The 9,298-nt window shown below is 41.0% G+C and overlaps 1 gene segment (V, D, J or C); it reads right to left on the bottom strand.

The window, feature by feature from the left end:
* Positions 1 to 9,298, bottom strand: part of LOC143752587 (immunoglobulin kappa variable 3-15-like) — a 251,047-nt gene that overhangs the window by 111,335 nt on the left and 130,414 nt on the right.

A 9,298-nucleotide genomic window follows, 5' to 3' on the forward strand; every position in this document is an offset into this window, starting at 1 on the left:
ACTGAAGAGCCGAAACGCAGCGATGAGTTTCTGCATGATGTCTTTCGCTACCGCTTCAGTCAGACGACCTCCGTTTTCTTTGACGAAATCACACAAGGTGATGCTGGTACCTGGACGCTCCATAACTAAGATGTTGTGATCTTCCATGTCAAACCAGTCGTATAACTTCACGACATGGTCGCTGTGTTTCATTATCCGCATTATAGCTGCCTCTCGGCACAAAGGTTCGGAGTGGCCAATCTAAAAGAAGAGGTTGACAAAAGCTAACCTCAAACCTCCTCACTAAAGAGTGAGGGACATTCAAGAAGAAAACCACCAACTGTACATGTACACTACAACTGATGCTTCAAGGCTTTGATTGTCTATTTCAGTTTTATCTTATGCTGTCTACATGCAGAATTATCAATTACAGAATAAGAATTTAATAAATAATTCTTAATAGTAATTTTCATGAAGAATAAAATCCTGTCAACTTACGTGGAAATCAAACCGGCGCTTCTTAACAAATTTGATGATCACCTAAAAAATAAAGGAAATATGTGCAAGCGTAAGTGAACTGATACATTTTAGTTGTTTGGATGACAATCTACAATCTTTCTAAAACATGTTTTGATCAAAACTGTAAACACTGATGTTTATGTCAGGACTCGAAAGACAGAAGGAAACAAGAGGCAGAAAGTTTGGTGTATCCAGAAAGAGCAACATACTTGTTTGTCATCTGATTTTCGAATTCCTTCATGGACGATGCCATGGGATTTTGATGCCAGTTTCTTTCCCAGTTCATAAAAAGAGTCAAAGGATCCTGAAAAACACACAACAGCATGAGACTGAGCTGCTTATGACTAAACACACCTGTGCAGATCAGGCGAGGAATCAGGCAACAAAATTGAGGTTTTGCATTTAAGTTCATATTCCTTATACTTGAGATGGCAACTTCTTGAATCGGCAAGCCTATTACAGTATTTTTCACAAATAAAGTCATTGTTTAAAAATATATGAATATGTGAATAAAAAGGAAGTAAACACTGTAACAGGACACTCAGTAATCTGGTAATTTTGTGCGCACTGGTAGTCATATTTCTTCAAATAAAGGCAAGTTAATGCTAATTTTACATACAGCACACAGTGAAAAGTATATGAATATGACACAGTGGCCAACTGGATATAGCACAGCATATTTTACAATGAAGGATTTCGATCATGTCTCCCGTGACGCTGATCTTCTGTTCACATTCACTCGCTTCACACGGCCCGACCAACACTCGCAGGAACACGTTTATATCGGCTACAAATGCACACTTCACAAGATATCACAGCTGGATCCGAAATTGCATATATCACTGAATTGTGAAATTAAATGTGTATTTGATATTCAGAGATTTGTTTAAATGATGTAGATGTGGATTTGATGAATGTTGACGGCAGATGAGAAAGTATTTTGGCATGATTGTTTGCCTTTTCTGTTACAAATAATACGAAAGCAAACTCTTTACTTTTTCGCATACCATTTACTTTCTTTGTTTACCAGTTCTGTCTAAAAGTATAAGATATGACTGACAGAGATCGTAAACTAATGAAGACGGAGAATGTGAGTGTGTGATCAGGCGCTGCCGTTCTCTTCTCAGGCGCTTGTGTTTTCAGCGCCGCCCGTCAAAATAAAAGTCCCGCTTCCAACACATCGGCCAATCAGAAAACCTTATCGGCCGATGTTTTAAAAATGGCAAATATCGGCCGATATATCGGTCGACCACTACATGTGAGTTTTGGTTTGTATTAATGTCCTCAGACAGTTACCTGTTGGGTTAATCTTCACAGGTCCATCTGTTGGGCTGCTGCTGGGGTTTCTCTCAGATAACACAGCAGCGCTGGTCGATGGTTGAGCGTAATCCACCATTGGCTCGGTCTCAAGCGTATCTGTGGCTGGAGTCGGCTCCTGTCCGCGAGTTTGAGGACGATCCTGCGATAACACAGCAGCCCTGGTCGATAGTTGAGCGTAATCCACCATTGGCTCGGTCTCAAGCGTATCTGTGGCTGGAGTCGGCTCCTGTCCGCTAGTTTGAGGACGCTCCTGCGATAACACAGCAGCGCTGGTCGATGGTTGAGCGTAATCCACCATTGGCTCGGTCTCAAGCGTATCTGTGGCTGGAGTCGGCTCCTCTCCGTGAGTTTGAGGACGATCCTGCGATAACACAGCAGCGCTGGTCGATGGTTGAGCGTAATCCACCATTGGCTCGGTCTCAAGCACATCTGTGGCTGGAGTCGGCTCCTGTCCGTGAGTTTGAGGACGCTCCTGCAATAACACAGCAGCGCTGGTCGATGGTTGAGCACTGCTGCTATCCATTCCCTCGGGTAACGATGCATGCATGATGTTTTCTTTCTGCATGTCACCTAAGGAAATGTTCAAACTAACATCAGAAACATCAGGCTGAAACGGACATGAATCAGAGTGGTAATAACTAGAGACTCACAAACTATAAGTATAAGCTATTGTGATTGTCATTTTGGTAGCCTAACTAAACATACTTTTTTAAGTTTAGTGACACAGCATGGTGCAATAATTGGTATAGGCTACTGCTTTTATTATTGCTTGATACAAATTTTACAATTTCAATTTAATGGTTTAACCCCCTGGGGTCGGCTATTGCGCCGGCGCGATAGTCTCGCTTTTTTTCTTACCAGTGCAAAAGAGACTCAAAATACTCTGTTGATTTTGATCTTACATATAAGTGTTATACATAATTCGATCGTGTTAAGTGTTTTTTTTTTGTGTGTATACTCACAATAAAAACAAAGTATTGTGCTTTTTGTCAAATAAAGAAAAATAAACATGATGCGAGTTTTGCCTTCTCTCTGTCAGTGAAGTCCATTCTGAAACGCGTCCGAAAATGAACTGTAACTCCGCGAATACTTGTCACACAGGCACGAGAGATTTTTTCATAATGAAGCTTGAACTCTCAAGTATATTCTATAAACAAATATTCTCAGTTTATGTAATCTGTATGAAAAGAGAGAGATGCCAGTCTTTTTCTTTTCAGCTCATTATACTTGATTACGTGTTAATGTGCCACGCCCACGGAGAGCGCGCGCAATTCAAACGCAAATGATCTAAGGCAAGCCATGCAAACATGCCAACGCCCACCAGCTGGATAAAACACATCATGTATAATAAGAATCATGTACTTTACCTCGTCTTGCTGCTCTGTGAGGAATAATACTATCTAATAACCCTGGAAAATGTACCAGAAGTGCTGGTAGTTTCATTTCGAGGAGCAACGGATCCAGCTGATGTAGTAAGTCATTTATTCTTAAGTTCTTTGTTCTAATCGTGATATTGAATCGTGTCTGATATTAAAAAAAGACTGAAATATGTTGAAATAAAATGTAAAATGTCTGTATAAGCAACAAACTGCAAATTAACATGTATATGTTAATATATCATAAACACGATATGTTACAGATAAATATGAATGTTTAGATTTCGTGATTAGTTTTGGATAGATTATATAGTTTTTATTGTAATTATAAAGATGCCACAACTGTCCCACTATCACGTGCAGGATCTTGCACCTATGAAGGGGTTATAGAACTTCAAAATGAAATACATGATTTAATATTATTGAGATTTTTATTCATGTAATGTTCTAATTTTAGTTTTTTTTTGTGTGTAAATGCTGCGTGCGTGACTTGACGTGTTTTAATGCGCGTGACCGTCCGAAACGCCTTCAAACACTGGCGCGGCGCAAGAGTTGCCATGGAAACGGGGCGGCTGCAACTGACAAGCAGCAAAACTCCCTCTCTCGTGGTGTTTTCACTGCTTTCAGGTTAGTTTAGTCTCTTAAATCACACAAATGATACACACAAATGTCCTTGACGCTTCTCTTGCTTGTAATTGACATGCTTTTGTTGAATATTTACTTTATATAAATGCTTTGTCTTCGAAAAAATCCGTTAGCATCTTAACCGTTTTCAGAAGAGGTAGGCTAACTATATAGCTTGAGCTTTTGTTTATGAAGGTTTGGGCTTTTAATTAGGGGTGACACGATCCGCCTTTTTTGCCTCCGATACCGATACCTGGGATTCAGTATTGGCCGATACCGAGTACCGATCCAATACTTAAAATAATTAAATACAAACAATTAAAAAAACAGTGCCGAATTACCTAATAAACTGTATCTGTATGCCTCACTGTGGGGAAAAGATTGTGATTTTTCTTTTGTTAAAGGTATCAAGCTTGACTTAAACATTTTCCTTAATTTGTAAAACAATATTCAGACAAAATATATACTATATAATTAAGACATTTATTTTAAAATTTTAATGAAGCAGCAACATATGATAGACAGGACAGAACTACTAAGGCTATCAATAAACTGCCATTGAGCAAAAGTATTGTAATATGAAAGGCTCCAATTCAGAGCGGCACGAAACACTTATGCACTTTTTGAGGCACACACGCACACTAGCAAACACACGCAAGGTCTCTCGCTCTCTGTCCCTCTCTGGCGCGCTACACGGTGCTCTCTCCCTATCTGCCGTGCGCACGCTACACGGTTTGAACCATGGTTTGAACATTCACACAGCCTTTCGAAAACGATACATTTCCCGGCACATGTTATTAAAAAGGATGACAATCCCGGTAAAACGGGACAGGTGGCAATTATTTTTGTATACAGAAATTAATTTGTATACAATTATTATTTTTGTATACAGGGATTTTTTTTTTAAATGTCGCAGAAGCACTTTGGACTACATGAACTGCCTACCTCTTTGCACTCCAATAAAAAAAAAGACTGTGGTATTTGGCATATTTGTTTTTGCATTAGTTTTTGTTGGGTTATTTTTCCTGTAAAGATATCGAGATATATATCGTATATCGAGATATATTTTTTGCTCCATATCGCCCAGCCCTATGTGAAACTCCAGCAAGTTAAAGTCCTTTTATGCAAACCATAGACCTTTATCTACAGATCTACAGTATAATAATAGGAACATTGACTCATCTTGGAGAGAGTTTCATGACTGTCGTACCCGCGTGCGACGCTGAATGGAGAATGACTGACAGTCGCAGCGGAGGGAAGCACTTCGGTGAACTTGAGTTTAACGACTTAAATCTGTACCTCACATTAACCCTCTGAGGTCTAAGGGCATTTTTTCACTTTTTCCTTCGATTTTACATATCTTATTAAATTCACCTTTTAAAGGCAATTACATAACATAATCCCATATGTTTTATATCAAAATGTGCAGAGAAAACCCAGCTCTCTTACTGGTGAGGTCAGCACTTGTCCTAGAGCATTGTGTAAAGAGAGAGAGAGGGATAATTTGGCTCTAAAAGGTGAACAATTTAAGTCCGATTTTTTAAATTCTTCAAATCTCTTGTGGAAACATACCATTACTCATGTGGATGAAGTATTTTGGTCTTTGAAACGGGTTTCCCAAAGTCTTAGGGTCACAAGTAGTGTAAAATATGGATAAAATAGTAGATAATGAATATTAAATGTCTAAAGTGACATTTTTGAAAAATCGTTTTTTAGTACAAGTTTTGTCTTGTGTACCTTCACCAAATGTTAGAGGGACTAAATATAAAATAGGACTAAAATAACTTCCTATTACATATCAAGCTTCTCTCTGCATGTCAGGTGGTATTTTCCTCACTGTGAGGACATTGGAGGGTACTTAGGGATTTCAACCGCATCTATTGGTTGGTTTCACACAAAATGCAGACAGGCAAGCTAGCCCACCAATCACGCAAGGTGAACCACCATCTTTTCTTCCCTATTGCTCTCTGTGTGAGTCACGTATGATCTCGCGAGAATAAGGACGTTGAAGCTGAGAATCTATCGATTACGGCAAAATCAGAACCATTTATGTGTGCTTCACAATCGCGGAGATATTAATAGAAACATTTAGTAAACATCGAGTTGACGCGCCCGCGCGTCATCCGACCTCAGGAGGTTGATCGGATCGGCGCACCCCTACTTTTAATCACATCTTATGTGTAGATGAGATGTTTTTAACATATGTGCTGTTAACCGGTGACGTCACTTAGTACGTGGAGCACTAAAATTGTCTGAAACTAGCTCAGCCTCAATGGTAAACAAATATTGATGAAAAAATCTGATCTGTGATTTCAGCAGCAACAACATAACCCTCTACAACAGAGGAGAAGCTCCACGAGCTCAGCACTCCTGAAGAAAGGGAACACAGCTGAACTGAGGAAGCTCATTAAATAACTTCATATCCATTTACTCAAAATATTTTTCACAGATATCACCATGCGTCTGTTATTTTTTTATTTATCACATTTACATTTACTTCAAGTTTAATTTATTTTAAGAAGGTTTGTAAGTGACACTGTTGGAGAAATATGAGTAAGTTAACCCAAAAACATAAATTCTGTTGTTCTAATTGAAATTATTTTCTGTATATTTTTAATTTTCTTTTTTCTCTTTTCTGCTGCAGCTTCTTGCCTTTAAATAAAGCTGGCAAGCGGCTTGCTGTGTTCCTCGATCCTCCATGCTAAAGGCCTGCTCAATAGCAGAGGTGGAGTCGAGCAACATCTCGAAGCCGCTGTGAACACTATGACTAGTATGTAAAACTTCCAACTAAAGTCAAACATACAGTATTGGTGTTGGTGGACAAATCCAGATTTCCATTACACGAGAGTAGATGTTAAAACTTCATGCTGATTTGTACTCGGCATTCGCCAACATAAGCAACACTAAGACGTAGCTTTACAGTAACCTATGCTTCTCCATCCATTTACGCTCCTTTCCATATGGTGGTGTGACTCCCCTTCTGTCCGGCGTTAACGACTGCAGTGTACTTGGTGCGTCAGCACACATGACGGCTGCAACTACAGTGTGGTCTCCCTAATGGACCGGCGCGACAACCGTCTGGATTGAGCTGAGTAGGGGACATCTCTAGGGTCTTCAAGTGGGCACCTTCCGTCCTCAGTGTTTCGTCGACTAGCCCACGACACCTCAAGAGGGCTCGACAGTGACTCTGGCGTCCCAGAGTCACCCCCCTCCGTCCCCCACTCAACTCAGCCCAGCTTACCGACCTCTACCGACCTAACCACAATCTCACAATCTCTCCGCAACCCAACCATACGCGCCAACCCGTTTGACTAAGGCTGTCGAGCCCCACTGGTGCGTTAATATGCAGTTTCAGTGGCAACAGTTCCATATGGCATACCACCTACCGCAAAACACAATATCTGCCCAACCACCCGTCATTCACGCAGTATACACAGGAACGTAATGACTGTAAATACTATAAAACCTATACAAATAAACCAACAGACTCTTCAAGTTTCAAGAATTCTACGGAACCGTAGCATGGCGGCCTGTACGCAGCCAGCTAGAATCTTTCCGTCTCAACCACAGCCAGTTGCTGCTCCTTTCTGCTGCTTCAGATAAGTTCTTTACTGTGCGACGCAACTCTTGGCCACTGAATCCGACGTCTCTGAGGAACCGGGTTGTAGAGTGTGCCACAAAACCACGACAACCCACTTCCACTGGATAAACCTGGACTCTCCATCCTCGCTGTTCTGCTTCAGTGGCCAGATGAGCATACCGCAATTTCTTCCTCTCATATGCCTCATCTACCGCATCCTCCCATGGCACTGTTAACTCTATCAGTTGAACAATGCATGCTGATCCAGACCACAAAACAATATCTGGTCGTAGGTTAGTGGTGGCAATCTCAGGTGGAAAAATAAGCCGTTGATCAAGATCAGCCAGCATTTTCCAGTCCCTAGCAGCTTCCAATTGTCCTGGGCGAGAATTGGTGTTAGCACCTTTTCTTGGTGGTTGTTCGCCTGGGCGGAGGAATATTGTCTTCTGCGTGTAATGTTTTGCTAGAACAGGCGGCAACTTATTGGTCATACTACGCTTGCCTTCCAATGCTAAAGCCAAACATCGCAATACTTGGTCATGGCGCCAAGTAAACCGACCCTGGCTAAGAGCCACCTTACATCCTGTCAAAATGTGCCTTAATGTGGCAGGTGATGAACACAAAGGACAAGAGGGATCCTCTCCTACCCAGAGGTTTAGGTTCTGCGGTGATGGGAGAACATCATATGTTGACCTAATAAGGAAACTGATCCTACTCTCTTCCATTGACCAAAGGTCTTGCCAGCCCATCTGGCGTTGTTCCACACTCTCCCATCTCATCCACTCTCCCTGCTTGGCCTGGGAAATGGCCTTTATACATCTCATCCTCTCCTCCTGCTTTCGCACCTCGTTGACTACCAGCTTCCTCCTTTGAGCTGGGCCTGCCTTGTGCCATTTAGGAGGAGCTAAACTGAGCCCAAAGCATTATGGACGTGACATTTGCAGTCAAAACTATTTTTATGTTGATATGAAAAATTGGGTACTTTTAGCAATACAACAGGTGAATTATGTATATGATGTATATTACGATGTCATGATGAGAGGTGGTCCAGGCGAGTCCTCATCTTGAAACGTCTTAAATAATGTTCTCCTAATAAAAGCCCTTAAAGGAGTAGTTCACTTTCAAATGAAAATTAGGCCATGCAGGGTTTTTCCTGGCTCGAAAGAAGGCGGAGGTGGTAAAACGGCATTCATTTACTGATGATATTTTAATAGTAACACAGTTCAATTTTTTTATTCTGATAGGCTATCATATATTTTCTTCTCCACAGTATTTGCATTGGTGGACCGTGGTAACTCTGGGGTACCATGCCCCCCTTAAGACAATTTTGTACATTTTAGAGATAAATTCATTAATCTAGAGCACTTGTCTTTGAAAGTTCAAAATTAAGAGCTCCAACCCATGTTCAGTGTGCAAATTGAGCAAAGGAAGTCTGTGCATTGACTTGCACGCGGCAAAAGTGGAAAGAAACTCATTTGAACCGCGCGCCACACGGACCATTTATCCGCGCGGCTCAAAGTCTAAACGGCAGCGCAGCGCGAGCTCACTAGAGCAGACGCGTTACTCTGATCGGCCTCGGTCACGAGATCCAGTGAGAAGCGCTTGAATTCAGCGAAGAACACTAATGTCTCACTGATTTAAACCTGTTTAAAGGTAGATGAAACAGCGCTGACAAACAGGAGAAACACTGTGCGCAACGATACAGTCAGAATCTGAATTGACACTGAATCCATTTACCATGGATTTACTGTAACGTTAGCCTAGTAATATCAACTGCACCATGAAATGTGGGATATACATATTGAATTGTATTATATTATTAATGTAGACAATGTATTAAATGACTAATGGAATATAATTACAGTATTTAATAATGTATTTAGGCTACTGTTTTTCATAA

The sequence above is a fragment of the Siphateles boraxobius genome, unplaced genomic scaffold (genome assembly GCF_051911475.1).
Source record: "Siphateles boraxobius isolate OS27281-9 unplaced genomic scaffold, OSU_SipBor_1 102, whole genome shotgun sequence".
NCBI lineage: Eukaryota > Metazoa > Chordata > Actinopteri > Cypriniformes > Leuciscidae > Siphateles > Siphateles boraxobius.